The sequence below is a fragment of the Schistocerca cancellata genome, chromosome 4 (assembly GCF_023864275.1).
Source record: "Schistocerca cancellata isolate TAMUIC-IGC-003103 chromosome 4, iqSchCanc2.1, whole genome shotgun sequence".
NCBI classification, from domain to species: domain Eukaryota; kingdom Metazoa; phylum Arthropoda; class Insecta; order Orthoptera; family Acrididae; genus Schistocerca; species Schistocerca cancellata.
Genome location: NC_064629.1, coordinates 342,967,388 through 342,987,191, shown reverse-complemented (window position 1 = coordinate 342,987,191; position 19,804 = coordinate 342,967,388). Strand labels below are relative to the sequence as shown.

At 41.8% G+C, this 19,804-nt stretch overlaps 1 protein-coding gene across 4 annotated transcripts in view; it reads left to right on the top strand.

The window, feature by feature from the left end:
- LOC126183886 (galactosylgalactosylxylosylprotein 3-beta-glucuronosyltransferase P) overlaps nt 1-19,804 on the top strand; it is a 1,353,843-nt gene that overhangs the window by 1,159,639 nt on the left and 174,400 nt on the right. The window lies entirely within an intron of this gene.

Here is a 19,804-nt window from a genome sequence, read left to right as displayed (position 1 = left end):
ATCGGCGGGAATACATGAAAATAGAATGTTTACCCGACCTACACACCTCCTTCCTGAGTATGTACGACGTTAAGCTGTTGATACTCTAATTTCAGTAATTAGAAATCAATTAGTTTTTGTATGGGAAGAAACAAGCTATTTCTTACTTCCGCATCAGCTGTGTTAATTGCGTAAAAATGAATCATCCTCCAACCTCTAACGATATACACTGCTCAAAAGAATTAAGGGAACACGACTTCGTGCGTCTGCCATACGCCATTGAGAAACAGCCAAGGAATGGGTACATCACCAAATTATACCTTTATCTTTCACAGATTAAGAACACAATAGAACAACACTACATCCTCATTCATTCACATAACAAGAACTGAAATGTTTAACACATGTCGAAAGCAAAGTGGAAATAATCATTCATCCCATCGTCCTGGGTTCTTTTCGTTGGACTTTCAGTACGTCTGTCACCGCCTGACACCTACGTCGCATGTTCTGTATGAGTTTCTGTGGTATCCTTTCCAATTCTTCAATGAGAGCCCTTAACAGTTCTTGGAGAATCTCTGGAGGAACAGGACTACGCACAAGTCTGTCAAGAATGTGCTACACATGCTCGAATGGTTTAGGTCGAGATTCCCCGCTGGGGAGTCCATTACTTCAACTTCCAGGCTTCGTAAGACACCGCTGGTGAGGCCCGTCATATGGGGCCAGGTAACCAGGTATTATCGTGCATGAGAAGGAATAAAGGGCCACCACCGTGTGCAGCAGCCACCACACGGTCGAACACGATCTGTTCGATTTACTGCCATCTGGAGTCGTCTGTAAATAACATATTTTTCCAGTCACGAAGTTGCCAGTTGTCATGGTAACGGCAGAACTGAAGGCGAGCTGTGAGATGTTGTTTGCATAAAACTGTATCATCCTCCATCTTCTAAGGATATGCACTCCTCAAAATAATTAGCGGAACACGACTCTGGCCTCCTGCCACACTCCAGTGAGCAATAATTCAGAACTGGGTATGTTACCAAATTAAGATACATTATCGCAGTGCTTCTGTTCTTAAGAAGAACGATGCAAAGTTCCTTCGGATATGCATGCATGTCAGAGGGAACACTGCACCGTTGTTCTTCACAACATAGTCACTGCAATATCGTATTTATCCGTCGATACCAGGCAGCGACTTCCAGTTAAAATGTCCTCACCTGCACGAGAATTCCATAATGTGTGTACGAGTACTTGCTGTGACGCGGGAACGACGACATATGGAAGTTTGGGTATGGCCGTCAGTCGTACACAGATAGCCAAAACAGATAAGGCGACCGCTCGCGTAAAGCGGGAAATTCGGCTCCGAGTCCCGGTCCGGCACAAATTTGTACTGGGAATCATGTAGCTGATGGTTGTTCGTATTCGCAGCTGCAAATGCATTTCACGTATTCAACCTTCATCTTTCACAAATTATGTACACAACAAGAGGACTGGGGTCCTGTCTTGTCAAGTGGGGTACTAGAATAGACGTCTGAGTCGCAAGATATTTTCTCGTAACCTGTTCCTCACACTCTTATCGCACACAGCGGCTCCTGTGACCCTTCTGAGAATGTCTTGCAGTGCTCTGGCGGTATCCGTACGACGCCGCAACGCAGGGATGGTCAGATACCGGTCTTCACGTGGGGTCGCAATGCGTCGGCGACCTTGTCCAACTCGCCTTGTGTTCCGACCTGCCTTTCTGTAGCATGCATGGAATCTATGGATGACTTAGAGAGCTACTGACATCTACAGCAACACGACGGAAAGTCCGTCCTTCTTGGATCAACTGCCTTGCAACTTGCGTTGCGTTGAAATATTGCATTGCATGCGCTTGGTTGAGTACAACGTCCACAAATGACAAACGCCATCTGTGTATATCACTAGAAAACACTGGGACAACGGTATACACTACCTTGTAATGCATAACACAGTCGATGATGGCGAATAATTTTAGTTGTTACATACATTGAAAGCGAAGATCTCAGGCTATGTAATACGATCACAGATACCACCTGTATCAAACTAGATTTAAATACCGGACGCTGAAACGCTTCTTCCCCTAATTCTTTTGAGTAGTGCATTTCTATCTTTTATAGCTTCTTTTCAAATGGCCTTGTGTTTTCTCTAGACTTGGCTGGGCCAGTCCTAATTTGAAAGCCTTTGATTAGTTCTCACAGACACCGCGACTCCGGCCAGCATACGCTTTTGAGGAGGGCTGGAAGTGACAGTGACGGGAGAGTTCTTAATGCTGTTGTTTCTAACGGCAGGCAGAGCGAGACGGCGGCCGTGTTTAACACCGCTGATTACGAGTGACCGCGCCGCGCAAACTGAATTATGCCGCGCATCATAATGTTTCGGTTGGCAGCAGGAAAAAGAGTTAACGATTGCATTCACACGCTTGGCGACGTATTTATGGGCAGGCGCGCCTGCTCTATTACGCTTTAATAATACCTCGTTTAAACTGTGCGTCAATATGTAATGTCGGTTTTCGGATAATTCAGTAGCGCGCGTTGTCGTTTACAGCCGACCGCCGCCTGTAACTTGTTTCGATGGGGCAATATTGGTGTTCAGCCTTCAACCGAACGCCAAGTCATATTAACATTGGCTTCACGTTGTGATTTAGAAACTGTTGTTCTCGGAAGGGCGCAATAAGTTAGACGCATAAATACAGAGAATGGTCTCTAAATACCACGGAAACATTAATGCCCAAAAAACGATAGATCGGTTTCTGTAAGTGAATATACCGGTGAAGTGAAAGTTCAACAATAAGTTGTTTAGTGCGTGATTCTCAGTGTTACTGTTTTTTTTATTCCTTAGAATAACGCCTCGTCGGCAGTACGTGTTTACATGAAATGTATTCGCAGTTGCGAATACGAACAACCATCAGTTGTTTCAGGGATTTACGACAGTGTCGTATTTATCCACCAATACTAGGCAGCAACTTTAAATTAAGAATGCCCTCCCCTGTATGGGAATTACGTAATATCAGTAAGACTATAGGTTGTGACGCAGGAAAGACGACGAATAGAACTCTGGGTCCGGCCGTGAGCAGTGCGTGGACAGCCAAAGCGGTTAAGGCGACCGCTAGCGTAAATTTTCATGGTTGTCATTCGCTTACACGGCTGATGGTTGTTCGTATTCACAACTGTGAATTCATTCTACGTATTTCATAACGGCTGTAGTCTCCGCTTTGCATTGTTCTTCTTAACAACACAGGCACAGCAATGTCGTAGCTACCTGTTTACTGACGGAGTTCTCTAAAGCTGTGATGTTAATGATCTACCTCACGCTTGCGGATGGTGAACGTGCCCAAAAGAAATATTCTCACAAGGTGGTTCCTGATTATGGAGATTTTGGCAAGTGAAGTTCATTTCTCTGATGCTTTACAGTTAACTTACCAGTCACATGAGAAACCTGTTTCCGCATTTAAACACTTACTTTTTCAACTACTATCCCATGACAACTGCAACGCGTTGTTATTCGTGTGAAAATCTGAGCAAATTGTATATTTTTATTATGTGTGTGAGTACCGTTAGTGGCTTAGAAGCTTCCGGCATTATGATTATACCAACAGAATTGTGGATGATTGTATTACTACGGAACTGGTACCCAACTTATTTAGAAAGAACCTTTTCGTTTAGAATTCTTACCTTGCGAAAGAACATAAAGGCATTCGAGAATAACTGTTAGGAATTGGTAGAAACATAAAGTCGAGATAAAGCGAAGTAGCTGTCGATATTTATCGAAATTTCCGTCATTGCCTGGCTAAGTGAAACGGCAATCACAGTTTGCCGCGATCAGACATTTTCACCATGTCCACGCTTTTAAAAATAGATATACATAAGAAATTTTCGTCACCACTGCACATTATACCTATTAAATTAAAATTATGTAGCCCTGTGAAAATACCAATTTGCCAGGTAAGAATGACTTTCAATATGTATTTGCAGCGGACCTAGCAAGCAGCGGTAACACGTATATACGGCCCAGCGGTAAAAGGCGAATACCTAACAAACACTGGGAAGGTGGTATTGAGTTTCTTCCAGGAATGTCAATTTTTGGTGCTAAAAATGATGCTTATATGGGACAAACTGTGAGAGATGCATACTACCAAAGCCTCCTGACGAGTTTACGGGAGACTGTCGAGACGAAGCCAAAAGCTGCGTTTTTGCTTAATGAAAAGGCCACAGCTCATTGCGCACAGAGTGCAGCGAGATATGCTGCTTCTTTTGGCTATCACATTTCGCCTCATTCCCCGTATTCTCCCAACCAGGCAGCCGGTGCCTTTTTCCTCTTCATTCGGATGAAGAAGCCATAGCATGGCAGGCATTTCCAGACGACAGCCACGTCATTTTCGAGATAGAACGTTTCCTCAACAGCCAAATTGCAGAATTCCGCAATCAAGCTGTCCACTAAGTCATCCATCGTTGGGAAAAATGTATCGCATTGAAGGATCAAGAGTGAATATGCAGAGGAGGACTAGTACTACTGTTGTTGTAGTCTTCAGTCTGAAGACTGGTTTGATGCAGTTTTCCCTGCTACTACAGCCTACATCCTTCCTCCAATACTAGATTGGTAACCCTTCGATGTCTCAGAATGTATCCAATCAACCGCTTCCTCCTTTTACTCAAGTTGTGCCACAAATTTCTTGTCTTCTCAATTCTATTCAGTATCTCCTCATTAGTTACGCGATCTACCCACATAACCTTCCGCATTATTCTGTGGCACCACATTTCAAAATCCTCTGTTCTCATCTTGTCTAAACCGTTTATCGTCCAAGTTTCACTTCCATACACGGCTACACTCCAGGCAAATAACTACAGAAAAGATGCTCTAACACTTAAATCTATATTTATGTCATTTCTCTAGTTCAGAAATGATTTTCTTGCCATCGCCAGTCTACACTACATATACCTTCTCTACTTCGCCCATCATGGGTTATTTTGCTGTCCAAATAGCAAAACCTATGTACTCTTTTTAAGTCGCTCGTTTCCTAATTTAATTCCCTCAGCATCATCTGATTTAATTCGACTACATTCCATTATCCTTGTATTGCGTTTGTTGATGTTCATCTTAAGTCCTCCTTTCAAGACGCTGTCCATTTCGTTCAACTGCTCTTCCAAGTCCTTTGCTGTCTTCGACAGAATTACAGTGTCGTCGGCATTTATTTCTTCTCCCTGGACTTTAACTCCTGCTCCTAATTTTTCTTTGGTTTCCTTTATTGCTTGCTGCTTGATCAGATTAAATAAAATTAGGAATAGGCTACAACTTTGTCTGACTCCCTTTTGAACCACTAATTCCCTTTCATGTCTCTCGACTCTTATAACTGCCTTTTGGTTTCTGTACAAGTTGTCAACAGCCTTTCGCTCCCCGTGTTTAAACCCTGCTACATTGTCAGTTTCAAAGAGAGTACTCCAGTCAACAATGTGAAAAACTTTTTCTAAATCTAGAAAAGCGATAAATGTAGGTTTGTCTTTCTTTAACCTATCTTCTAAGATAAGCCACAGTATCAGTATTGCCTCGCGTGTTCCTAAATTTCTTAGGAATCGAAATTGATCTTCCCCGAGTTTGGCTTTTACAAGTTTTTGAATTCCTTCTGTAAAAAATTCGTATTAGTACTTTGCAACCATGACTTATTAAACTGATAGTTCGGTAATATTCACAGCTGTCAGCAACTGCTTTCTTTGGAGTTAGAATTATTACATTCTTCTTGAAGTCTGTGGGTAGTTCGCCTGTCTCATACATCATGCACACCAGACGCAATAGTTTTGTTATGACTGAATCTCCCAAGGCTATCTGTCGTTCTGGCAGAATGTCGTCTATTCCATGGGCCTTGATTCGACGTAGGTCTTTCAGGGTTCTGTCAAATTCTTCTCGCAGTATCAAATCTCCCATCTCATCTTCAGCCACGTCCTCTTCCATGTCTATAATATTCCCTTCAACTTTATCTCTCTTGTATAGAGATATATACGCCTCAGACCTTCCAGCTTTCCCTTCTTTGCTTAGGAGTGGTTTTCGATTTGAGCTCTTGATATTCATATAGCTGGTCTTCATTTCTGCAAAGGCCTCTTTAATTTTCCTGTAGATGGTATCTATCTTTCTCTTAGTGATGATTCTAAAGCCTTACATTTGTCTTCTGCCTCTTTAATTTTCCTGTAGATGGTATCTATCTTTCTCTTAGTGATGATTCTAAAGCCTTACATTTGTCTTCTAGCCATTACTGCTTAACTAGTTTTGCACTGCCTGTAAATCTCATATTTAGTCGTTTGTATTAACTTTCGCCTGCTTCATTTGCTGGCACTTTCAACAAGTCTAATGATTGCATCTTCTTTTTTCATTAGAGTAGATTATGGGTTTCCAGAAATGACATGATACGCGAGCAAAAAACATGTTTTAAAATTCTACAACAGATCGACTTCAGAGATATAGGTCTATAGTTTTGCGCATCTGCTCGACGACCCTTCTTGAAGACTGGGACTACCTGTGCTCTTTTCCAATCATTTGGAACCTTCCGTTCCTCTAGAGACTTGCGGTACACGGCTGTTAGAATGAGGGCAAGTTGTTTCACATTCTCTGTGTAGAATCGAATTGGTATCCCGTCAGGTACAGTGGACTTTCCCTCTTTTGAGTGATTCCAGTTGCTTTTCTATTCCCTGGACACTTATTTCGATGTCAGCCATTTTTTGGCACTAACGAAAAAAGAGTGGCAGACTCTACAAAAGAGGCGCTCTGCATCGCGGTGTAGCTTGCTGCTCAGGTTTCGAGACGGTACGTTTCTGGATGAGTTATCGAATAAATTGTTTCCCCCTACTTATACCTTCCGAGGAGATCACGAATGTAAAATTAGAGAGATTCGAGCGCGCACGGAGGCTTTCCGGCAGTCATTCTTCCCGCGAAGCATACGCGACTGGAACAGAAAAGAGAGGTAATGACAGTGGCACGTAAAGTGCCCTCCGCCACACACCGTTGGGTGGCTTGCGGAATATAAATGTAGATGTAGATGTAGATATAGAAATCTATCTCATGCTCAGTGAAACTGCAGTCCAAGTGTCTTTTTAGAGTTGGATATTCTCTTCTCTCATCACAATTCATGCTCACAAATGAATCGTCACAATTCACTATCTGCTCGAAAGTATCCGGACACCTGTTAGTGGACATTACTGTGTTAATGTGGTGGGTGTCCGCCCTTCGCCTTTATCATGGCTTGAACTTTGTGAGTGACACTTATGACTGTTGTAGAGAAATGCTGGGCGATGATGGAAACTATCATAATGCGCCATATTAAAACTAGTCCGAGTTTCCCAAGTGATTTATTCTTTCCTATTACAGTGTCCCCATTCCTCTTGGTCTGCATCACCAGGTCCCACAATGCTGAGGACACAACTTTGCTGTCTGCAAAACGGCTTGGCGCGGAATGGCTGCCTCAGTGATCCATGCAGCACACTGCTGTGTGTCGGCCTTGTACGGCCACGGAGTTGTGACGATGCTGACTCAGCAGTCTCCTTCCCTGTTGTCTCAGCACTGCTCGCAGGACCTGCAAGGCGGTCCGTGGCGTACTTCCTGACCGGCGTGGCTAAGATCGCAGCGACAACAAGCGCCTGCGATCTGGTTTACGAATCTGTATCCCTCGCCTCAGGACGCATCCGGCGTGTGTTGGGAGCCAACACGACTGCCCGCAGTAGCGAGCTGTGGCGTGGCCCGCCACTGGCTGGCTGCGGACCCCGCGTTGGCCTCATAGGGTCAAACCAGCGACCTGCTATGGACTGGAACGCTGGTGCCCCATCTGCTGCTGCGTGGAGACAGTGGTGTGACGCGCCCTGCCCTCCAGGAGAGCTGTCACACTTGAATACCTTGTTAGCGAATCGGAACCTATTTATATGCGGCTGTGCGCCTCCGTTTTGCTAACACGCCACTCCGAGTCATGTCCTCATAACACCTGGGTTGGGCCAGTGGGCCCCTTCTGCCTGTAACTTGCACCATGCAAACCGCTGCATTTACTCGTTTCAGTGGGTATACGGCCCTGCGGCCTCCATTCTACTCCGCAACCGCTGGTAGCGTAACTTTCTGTCAACAGGTCCGTGCCTGGCTGTAGCTCGTGCACTCAGAAATATTGCCCAGAATCTAACTTTTCCCTATGTTAACGGTAGTGCCGCTACACTGTGGAGGAATGGCAGCCCATTCTTCCCGCTTTGGTCTGGAGCAAAGTCGACGTTATAACGTACCCCAAAGTTGTTACTTTGGGTTCAGGTCAACACTCTGAACAGGCCAGTCTATTTCAACAATGGTATTGTCCACAAACAGTATTCCCTAACAAAAGCAGCTTTAGAACAGGGTGCATTGTCATTCAGATACGATCATCGTTTGCGTACTGTTCCTGTACTATACACAGTACACAGTGATGTAACATGTGTTCATACCCTTCGATATTTAACGTTTCCTTACACGCAGTAAGGGGAGTAAGGGGATTGTGCCCTAACTACGAAAAACACCCCCCATACAGTAACACCACCTCCGTAATTCACTATTACCGCTACATATGATGGCAAATAACGTGATCCAGATCAGACTGCCACAGGGTGTAGCGTGAACCATCAATCCATATCACTCGTTTCCAGTCAACCGAAGTCCAGTGGTGTCGCACTTCACACCCCCAGCGTCGCTTAGCACCGACTACAGAAATGTGTGGCTTATGAGTAACAGCTCGACCATGCTATTTCTTACAACTGTACTCCTCGGTTCTCAATGGTACTAATCCGCCAGTAAACGATGTCTACCTGGTCCTGGTTTAGTTGCGGTTGTTCCTTCGTGATTGTACTTCATACTTACGTCACCAACAATCGAAGTGGGCAGCTTTAGGAGGGTTGAAATTTCCGTGATGGATTTGTTACTCAGGTGATATCCAGTGAGTACTCCACGCACGAAATCACTGCTCTCGTGACATTTAATGGTGCCCGCATCTCGTGGTCGTGCGGTAGCGTTCTCGCTTCCCACGCCCGGGTTCCCGGGTTCGATTCCCGGCGGGGTCAGGGATTTTCTCTGCCTGGCTGGGTGTTGTGTGCTGTCCTTAGGTTAGTTAGGTTTAAGTAGTTCTAAGTTCTAGGGGACTGATGACCATAGATGTTAAGTCCCATAATGCTCAGAGCCATTTGAACCACATTTAATGGTCAATTCCACATCACCTGACACGTTCCACATCATTACGAAGTGTCGTATTCATGATCTATGGAACAAGTACTAATCTAATCTAATCTAATCTAATCTAATTACATAATGGCGCACCGATACTTTTGAAGGGATAGCGTATAAACTTAATCGAAACATACTGATATTTTTTTCAGGATTTGCGTAGATACAAGGTTTGGTCAAATATATTCAAACATCGTGAGAAGTGCATGCTTCAACATAAATGCAGATGGTAGCCTGGCCTGCAGGTTGTGTTGTTGCATTTGACCACGAACAGCATCTGTGTAACGTCCTCAGTACGTTGCAAGTGTCAGTTGTAGTCAGAACAGCGTTCTGTGTAGCTGAAAGTGCATTATGTCGATCCAAGTGACTTCGAAAGTGGGCAAATTGTTGGTGTCCGTATGATGTGAGCTTCCTTAAGCAAGTAAGCCGACGTGTTAGGTGTTTCAAGTGGCATCGTGTCGAATCCTTATATCTTAACAGGAAAGGTGGAAAAACAACATCCAATAACTCCCAACACAGATGAAAAATTTCTGTTAAATGGTTGTAACAGACAGTCATTGTAGAGGTTGGTTGGTTGGTTGGTTGGTTGGTTCATTCGGGAGAGAGGATCAAACAGCGAGGTCATCGGTCCCTTCGGATTGGGGAAGGATAGGGAAGGAAGTCGGCCGTGCCCTTTCACAGGAAACATCCCGGTACTTTCCTGAAACGTTTTAGGGAAATCACGGAAAACCTAAATCAGGATGGCCGGACGCGGGTTTGAACAGTCGTCCTCCCGAATGCGAGGCCAGTCTGCTAGCCACTGCGCTACCTCGCTCGATCATTGAAGAGGATTGTGACGAAAGATAAGAGCACGACAGCTGCAGATGTTACTCCGGAACTGAATGTCGTACTCGCGAACTCTGTCATCTCCAAAATACGAAGACAGCTCCATAAGTAGGGAATTTCAGGGCGAGTTCGAGTTTCAAAACGACTCATCAGTGACTTAAATGCCCGTAACAGGAAAACATGACGCCGAAATCCAAAAACCTGGGCTATGGAGCAACGGAAGAGTGCCATTTGGTCGGATTAGTGTTGTTTCACGTTGTTTCCAATTTCTAGCATAGTTTACGTCCAAAGAGTGGAAAACGGCGGGGTTCAGTGATGATTTGGGCGGCGACATCGTGATATTCCATCGGCCCCATGGTTACTGTCCAAGGCTGCATTACTACCAATTATTATGTGACCTCTTTGGCTGTTCAAAGCCGTCCCAGTGGTGATGATGTGACTCAAGTCGACAAGGCCCTGTTCACACAGCTGGCATCGCCCAGGACTGGTTTTCTGAGCACGTCGATGAGTTGTCCGTTTCCCCTAGCAACCAAAGTTAACTGACCTAAATGTAATTAAGCCTTTGTAGTCTACTTTGGAGAAAAAGGTGCGTGATTGGTATCCACCTACATTATCGTTCCCTTTACTTATCACTATTTTGACGTTAGAATGTTATAAGATTCCCTTGAAAACAAGACGTTATAACCAATATAACTTCATACAGGACCTGTATTTATCCATTGCGAGACGACTGGAAGCAGCTTTTAATGCCAACGGGTTTCCTGCGGGATGGCAATGTGTTGTGTTTTTTGTGTTTCCATGTTTTTGTACATCCCTTGTAGATCTAGTTGAGGGATATTTGGTTTTAACAGTGAGTTATTCTCTTGTGTCCCTCTGCTTTGAGTGTCTGCCGTTTTAAGTTTAGTGTTACACTGTTGCCTGGCATAAGAACGATTTAGTGGCTTCGTGGTTGAGGTGAAACTTCTGTCTCAACGCTAAATTCGAGCAGACAGGTTAGTGAAATACTAGAGGCCATTTTTAATCAAAGCTAACGGTGAGCATCGCAGTGCATTCAAATCTCTTAGCAAGCTATTTGCTCCGTTAGTTGTGATGATCACTTTACTTACTCACTTTGGAAGCCACTATCCCAATTTAGAAATGCAAAATACAAGAATGTTATTTTAGTTCCATCGTTTTTTATTGTTATGTATATTTATCTGGTAGCCACGAAAGAACAAGACATCGTACATAGGCTATCGTCCTACTTCCTGCATTAAAAAATAAATAAAAATAAAAAGCTTAGCACAATGTACAACTCAGACATTGCCTTACAAAAAAGCTGCACAGTCCCTGTTAGTTCTTATATCCCTCCTCTTCTTGCGGCTAATAAAGCGTCATCCACTTTCATATGTAAATTATCAGCTACCCCAGCCCAATCCCACAGTCCACTGCCTTAATCAGCTTAGCACACCCCTTTCCTCTCAGTTTATGCTTGCGCCAACTTGGAGCTCAGGGCGAAAAAGAAATTGTTATCTCTTTCTGTGCTCCGTGTAATCCTTTCAATGATCCTTCTAGCGTTTCGTAATACGCTGTTTCGTAAGCCATCCGGCTTATCATTGAATAGATTGGCGTAGGAATATTTTTTCCAAAAGAAATCATCGGCACAACTGTACGATTCACCGTATTTTCACTTATGTGTATGTAAGGGATTATAGCTAGCTGTGGCTCATTTCCAGCTGTGGGAATCAACTGTTTGTACTTACGCCCTGAACTGTCTTGTTAAGCATTTGACCGTGGTTGTAGATGACTAACAAAAGGCACTCAATCACCGTCAATTAACACCTGTATATTTGTATATTCCTAAACGTACTGCAGTCAACGTATAACAAATTCAGCATTCCTTCTCCGAACCACAAACTAAACTATACGATAATCATTTATTACTGCAGTTCCGTTATCAGTAGATCCTGCAACGACTTGTCTTTGTTCAGAAAACAATTATCAGCGGATAAAAGCCCGTGAAAGCTATTCTAAAATTAAAGTTTGTTTACTGTGTGAAGTTAGTCTTTAGAGGACAGTTACAGGTAGTCAGTCACCATTACTAACGAAAGTGAAAGAAACATGAAATTTATAGTCGAGTACCTCTTTAAGGTTGTCCTGTCTAGCTGAATTATTTGTTAGTTGCCTTAACAAAAGTCGTTAAAGGCGCTTTAGAAATCTGTGAGATGTCGTTATTAGCAATCTATAGTGGGTTAATCATAGTGGACTGTTTATAGCATGTATCCACCAGGAAACCCACTCCGAAACCAAAACATTTTGTTGGCTATACGCCCTACTTCTTTCATTTACCAGATCATATTGAAAACTGTGTATTAATGAAAGATGAAGAACTTCCTGTGATCTGTGAAAATAAGGTTAGCGTTCCGTAGATATCAAAAACGGGACACTAAGTCAATTTGACTAGGATCTGAAATGAAATCAGCTGTTGTCTAAATAAAATTCACCTTAAGTGACCTAGGAAATCGAAATCAAACTTAAACTGCGATGACCTGAAGGTGATTTGAACCCGCCTGCTTTATAATACGATTCCACAATCTTCATCGCTATATCATTTGGTAGTTTTGACTCCACTCGTCTCACTTTCGTATATCCATCTTCTATTTCGGATGGAGAGTGAGACAACGGCTGGACAGAATATAACAATCAATGATAACATCTCCAGCCGAGTGATTAACTCTGTTAATTTGAATTCGACCTGTTTCGGTGACACTGCATCATCATCAGGTCCCTCTATTGGCAAAGAGAGGTCAAATTTTTGCCAATAGATGGGCCTCGTGATGGTGCAATGTTTCATCCAAACCGGTCGCATTTGAATAAACAGATTTAAACATACGGCTGAGGGTGTTAACATGAATTACCACTCGTCTCACGAGAACTCTGGCTGCTATGATACTGATTATAGTCACAACGTTGGGAGGTGATGTTATTCGCCGCACATCTCATCTGGCTTTGCCAGCGGTAACAACGTAAAGATTGAGACGTTGCATCTGCGCTCTTGATCAAATGTGGCCCTCCAGTTTTCAGTTGTCGAGGCTTCTGTAGATCATCATCATTCCCGGATGGTTCTTTGAAAGAAAAGTTCGGGTAGATTCTACCTTCTATTCTTATGCCAGTGATCTTTTATTCAATTCCAAACCATGTAACTGACAGCAAGACTAAAAGTAATAGCTGACTTTAAGTAACGGCTAACATGGAAGATGTTCATCTCTATCTTTCCATTCTTATATCGTTATTCGTGACCTCCTTACATAATTCTTCAAACCCTGGGATATTTTCTCAAACGTACTACTTACTCCTTCTTGCTTTCATGTCACAGATAGTGCGTCGTCTCTAATGCCATTGTCTGCGCTCAAACTGTTTGCTAAAAAAATGTTACTATCTTTCCAGTAAGATTTACTGAAAGTATTGAAATACTATTATGACTTATAGTTCAGATTCTGTTGAATCAAATAAAAAATTAAGAGCTACCTATTTCGAGACAGTTCTGCATACTGTGACTAAGTGGCTAAGGATTATCTCTAAAAGTTAAAAAAAAAATTAATCTCGGATGACAAGAGAGTTGCGTTGACTAATACTCGAAACGAGGAAATGAACGAATCAAATTCACCACAGACTGAACTGAAAACAGACGTCAGCTATTGGATACTTCTCTTTTCTCTTTCTCAAGTGCCTTAACCGCAACAGGGTATCTGCTAAATCATCCCAGTTTTAGAGTATCAGCTATTGGTTTGAAAACAAAAAGTGTCTCATTTTACATCAGATGTTAACAGCACACATGCTGTGAAGTTTCATTATTTGGTTTCAATGGGACAGACTCTGATGCGATACGAAAAGTCACCGTGAAAGACATTTAAGGGTAGAAAATATAAAATCTGAAGCATGGTGGATGTTTGCTTCCTCACTTTGTCAATAATCAGAATTTTGACCTTGTTGCAAACGTATTTCGTCATACGTTCTTCTACGTTTACGGTAAATGTAATGAATATGCAGAAAATCACGACTATTAAGTCGTATAAAATTCGTGTTAGGGCACGCGTGGCGCGACCATCCCTAGTCACCATAACAGCTTCGTCGTGCTAGTAGTATTTCCATAATATATGCTCTATCTTCTACCTTAAACACATTCGATAAATTTCCTGAACCTTGTCCAGAACTTTCAAGAACAGTTTTATAATAAATAGCGATGAAAAGTTTAGATTATCGGAAATCATTTAGTTCACGTGCTGTAAAATGTGACATTATATCACAGAAATATGACATGTTCCGCTGTGGTAGTATCATGCATACATCTAGTGATGTCTCTGTAAATCTCTCTGCAACGCTAGCTGATTCTCTGTATCAGTAAATATGTGAGAGTGTTATTTTTCCTCCAAAACTGTAGAGACAGAAAGGGCGACACGTCAGTGACACCGAAGTTGAGATATTGCTTTCATAGGCAAATTATTTCTCGTTGTGAAAGGGAAAAGAACCATCTAAAATGAACAGAATTTGCTTTCAGGCGGCATCCTTTCAGGTTAGTACATTTCAAAAACATTCTGCACGTTGCGAATTTATTTTCCAACGATTTTCAGGATACGTGATAGAGTTTACAAATGTCATATAAGAAATCTTCAATTTCTTCAGTGCCAATCCCTCCGTGACACGGGCCTCTAATGAAGAGCCGTAGCCCAACCATGACTGGGCAGTTCCTCTTATTTTAAGTCTATGTTCAGCTGTTCATACTACCGTCACAAAATTTAGTAACTTTTCTTTCATTGGTTTTCTGACTAGTTCGGTGCGAGCCGCCAAGAATTACTCTCCTGTGCCAGCCTCCAAATCTTAGAGTAGCACTTGCATTCTAAATCTTCAATTCTTTGTTGGATATGTTCTAGTCTCTGTCTTCCCCTAGAGTTTTAACATCTACAGGTCCCTTTATACCCATGGAATTCATTCGCAGATGTCTCTCATGTCCTTCTTTTTGGCAGTGGTTTCCAAATGTTCGTTTACTTGCTGATATCGTGGAGAACCTCCTCACTTCTTATCACTCCACCTGATTTTCATCATCTTTATATAGCACCACATCTAAGATGTTTCAATGCTCTTCTTCTCCGGTTTCTCCATAGTCCATGATTCACTTCCATACAATGCTATTCTCCAGACTCACAAACTTCCCCCTCAAATTAAGATCAATATTTCGTACTGGTAGACTCTTTTCAGCCAGGAATTCACTTCTTGCTCGTATTAGACTACTTTTTAAGGCATCCTTGCTTTGTCAGTTCTGTGTTATTTTTCCATAAGGTAGCGGAATTCCTTCACTTCGTCCACTTTGTGGTCACCAATTTTGATATTAAGTTCATCAGTAATCTCAGTTCTGCAACTACTGTCTCTTCGGTTTATCCTCAGTCCATAACCTGTGCTGATAAGATAGTTCATTCCACTTAACAGACTCTGCATTCCTCCTCACGTTCACTAAGGATAGTAATATCATCAGCGAATCTTACATTGATATCCTTTCACCTAGAGTCTTAACTCTTCTCATAAACCTAACTTTTACTCGTATTTTCAGGGATTTTCTCTGCCTCGTGATGGCTGGGTGTTGTGTGATGTCCTTAGGTTAGTTATGTTTAAGTAGTTCTCAGTTCTAGGAGACTGATGACCATAGATGTTAAGTCCCATAGTGCTCAGAGCCATTTGAACCATTTTGTTTTCACCAGGTCGTTAGACAGTTCCTCCCTCTCGTAGAGGCTTTCAATGGAATCTTCCCACCTACCCGCTCACTCCTCTGCGTTTAACAGTGTAATTCATCCTGCACTCTTAATTTTGACGCCTTTGCTTATAATTTCACCGAAGATTGCTTTGACTTCCGTTGTGCTACTTCAGTCCTTACGATGACCATTTCTATTTCGTGACCCTAAGGAAAAGTATCCATGTGCGCAACCTGTCTGCGAATTCTGTGATATTTATTTTGTATTTGTGTTCTAACTGTAGATGCATTGCATTTCTATGGTGTGAAGTGGGAACCATCCTAAAATCGTAATAAGGGTGGACAAGTCAACTAAAAACATAATGCGATTGGTTGTTGTGGTAGACTAACAACTAATAATGTGTCTTTACTCGCTATTTCTCCCTGACATAAGTTTCGACGTAGTTGAGACACTGCAGCAGCTTCTAGGAAGAGCTGGATTCAAATCCTGTTATGGCATCTTGACTTACGTTTTCAGTGGTTTCCTCTAATCGATTACGGTGCATGGAGGAATTTTCTCTTTGAAAATAACACAATCGATTTTCTTCCCCATTCTCGTCCAATCTGGTCTCTGTCTGTAACGTTATCGTTGACCCCTAACCTCCCTTCCTTTCATCTCTTCTTCTATGTTAGCAGACTTTAAATTATACTAGCAGGTCGTTTTTATAGTACAGTATACTAACATGAAAAGTCATCTGAAAATCCACTGTCATGCTTGGGGTCCATAGGTTTTAGTAAGAGCCGAATTTAGGACCAACAGACCCCGTAGGCAGAACCTGTAGTGCAGATCCTACCACACGAAATTTTTTTGTAATTAATCTGTAAAAATAATAACTGCAGTAGTGAAATTTTGTAAATGCCGCAACAGACGCTGATCGCAAATATCTGTTTATTCAATTACCGGTTTAAGTCATTATGATAATCTTCATGTTGATCTAAGAAGAGAAAACGTGCATATTTATGAAAAATTGTACGCAGTAGTAGGCTATCAACTATTACAAGCAGTATCATAAAGTAGTCTTCATGAAATTAATAGAGTAAGCAAATAAAATGTATGTAGCCATAAACTGCATCGTCACAGAGAGTAAAATGGTAAACACCCGTGACCTGTAATGTCGGCCGGTCGCAAACATACTGTGCGTACAACTACGGGGCCTGACCGCTAGATGTCGCTGGACAAAGGCAGTTTGCAACTGCATGATACAAATTTAAAAATATGATATTAGACATTCTACATAAAACGAAATCGGATACATCAAACTGCACTCTAAGAAAGAACTAGAGTTTTAACATTGGTCCAAAGAAACATATTTGTTTGAAGTACAGAAGGTAGCTGTAAATAAGTGTCTATGAATTAATATGCGGTACAATAAAGTTAACTTACAGCAGCATGTCAAAGGGTAAGAAAGTCACAGGCACAGTGGGCGTTTTGGTTTCTTAGATATGTTCCTGGTATTCCTGCTGAACCTGTGACTTTTTAATCTGTGATATGCCGCTGTCAATTAACTTCAATGTACCGCATATTAATTCACAGACAGTTACTTGGGCTACCTTTTATACTTTAACAAATATTTTTCTTCGAACCCACTAGCTTTTTATTAAGGCATTTTAATGTATCCGATTTGGTTTTATGCAGAATATCTGTGAGCATATTTCTGACTTTGTATCGCACCGTTGCAAACTGGCTTCTTCCAGTGACATCTAGCGGTCAGGCCTCTCAACTGTTTGCGCCCCAGTTGTAAACAATGTACGCTAGTGACGACCAGACTTTAAAAATTATTAGTGTTTACCCATTTTATCATAACTGTAGTAGATGTGGCGATGCAATTTATAGCTATATATATTATTTCCTTCTCTGTTACCTTCTAGAAGACTGGTGTGTTTGCTGATATTCCAGACAATGTATTTTTTGATATTGCCTGTAATAGTTGATAGTCTACTAGCACACACACTTTTTCATAAATAAGAGTATTTTATCTTTTATGATCAATCTAAAAATGGTCATTGAAACCGGTAATTGAGTAAACAAGTATTTGCAATCAGAGACTGTTGTGATATTTATAAGATTTCATAACATTGGAACGCTGTCATCTTCATAGTGACTGTAGCATCCCACATCAATTGGAGTAATTTTCCAATGTAAAAGAGTTTGTATAAAATTTTACTGTACAACGTATGATTTGATGAATTGATGAAATTAAAGTGAAAAAGGATTGATATCATTAAGGTATTCAACACGATTTACTAACATCAGCATGAAGAACTATTTGGTTTTAAACGAGAGAACAAGAAGATAATATTCATATCTATGCAATATCAGTATTTCATTTTTTTAAATAACGTAACCTGCAGGCAAACATATTGCTAAGCAAGTGCGAGGTAACAAAAGGAATGAACAAATAGCAAATATCTAATATTTCTAACTCCAATAAATACTTCCCCGCAATACCTCGCTGACTAATAAAGTTATCTGAAAATGCTTTTCCCCAGGTTCAGGAGCTCAAGAATCCTCACCTGGTGACAGGAAGCAAAAATTTTATGAGACCTGGCCTGGATGAAATGAGTTATGGAAGAAATCACATTCCAGAGAATCTAACCCAGAGTAAAGTGACAAAGTTCCTTTAATCATTCATATCAGTCTTAGCGATATTGTCAGCTGAAGCGCCACGCATTTGATCCGGCGCCACGAGGAATTTGAGGCCATGGCGTGCGGGGTTTGAGTCGTATCAGCTGTTCATTTAAAAATTAAGTCGAATGAGCCCATAAAATGTTTATGCTTACGTCTTTTACGATTATAAGAGGGCCCGCAACACAGTATTAAACAAAAACACTTTCTATTTCAAACTTTTGTGGCACTGGCATCTAGACCGCAGTGTGGCCCTGTAAGGTACAGGAAAGAGAACTCTGCTGTTGAATTTCACAACATAAAAGTTTATTGAAAAATTAAGTTATTTATATCTCATTTTAAAATGCACAGTGTACTGGAAATTGTGAATATACACTGGTGTTGGGTTGGGTTGATTTGGGGGTAGAGACCAAACAGCGAGGTCATCGGTCTCATCGGATTAGGGAAGGATGAGGAAGGAAGTCGGCCGTGCCCTGTCAGAGGAACCATTCCGGCATTTGTCTGAAGCGATTTAGGGAAATCGCGGAAAACCCAAATGAGGATGGCCGGACGCGGGACTGAACCGTCGTCCTCCCGAATGCGAGTCCAGTGTCTAATCACTGCGCCACCTTAGGTTAGTTGGGTTTAAGTAGTTCTAAGTTCCAGTGGACTGATGACCTCATTTGTTAAGTCCCATAGTGCTCAGAGCCATTTGAACCATTTGATGCTCTCCACGCTAGTCCATCTCTTCATCTCTGCATAAGTACTGCAAAATACATCCATACGAACCTGGTTATGAGATTCAAACCTTCTGTGTCACTATACAGTTTTAAGCCCCCCCCCCCCCACACACACACACTCACGCACACATACGCTCTTTCCTCCATTACCAAACTGATGATTCCTGGATTCCTCAGAATGCGTCAAATCAGCGCATCCCTTCTTGTAGTCAGATAATGTTGGAAATTTATTTTTTCTCCCAGTTCTGTTAAGGACGTCTTCATTAGATATTCCATCAACCCATCTAATCTTCAGCACTCTTCTGTAGTACCACATGGCAAAAGCTGTAATTCTCTTCTTGTCTCAACTGCTTTTCGTTCACATTTATCTTGTACATAACGCTACACTCCACACAAATTCCTTCAGATAAAACTTTGTAACACTTAAATTTCTACACAGTTTCTCATTTTCAGAAACGCTTTTCTTTCATTTGTCAGTCTGCACTTTAAATCCTCGATCGTTTGATCACCATCAGTTAATTTGCTGCCTAAATAGCAAAACTCGTCTACTAATTTTAGCATCTCATTTCCTAATGTAATTCTATGAACATCACTCGATTAAATTCCCTTACATTCCATTACCTTTGTTTCACTTTCGGTATTACTCATAAGCTATCTTCAAAACGCCACCCA